Raw genomic sequence first — 223 nt, forward strand, 5'->3', positions numbered from 1 at the left:
AGCTACTAGCCCCGCTCATCTAATTAGAATCTGAGCTTCACTTGAAACTTTGAGATACTATTGTTTCTTAATTTCTTTTTATCCTATTTTATTTATCTAGTTGCTTGAAGACAAACAACAGTTTAAGTTTGGTGTTGTGATCAGCGGATATTTTATACGCTTTTTGGGGGTAATTTCATGTAGATTTTAGTATGTTTTAGTTAGTTTTTAGTAGATTTTTATT

This window comes from Arachis duranensis, chromosome 1 (assembly GCF_000817695.3).
Source record: "Arachis duranensis cultivar V14167 chromosome 1, aradu.V14167.gnm2.J7QH, whole genome shotgun sequence".
NCBI lineage: Eukaryota > Viridiplantae > Streptophyta > Magnoliopsida > Fabales > Fabaceae > Arachis > Arachis duranensis.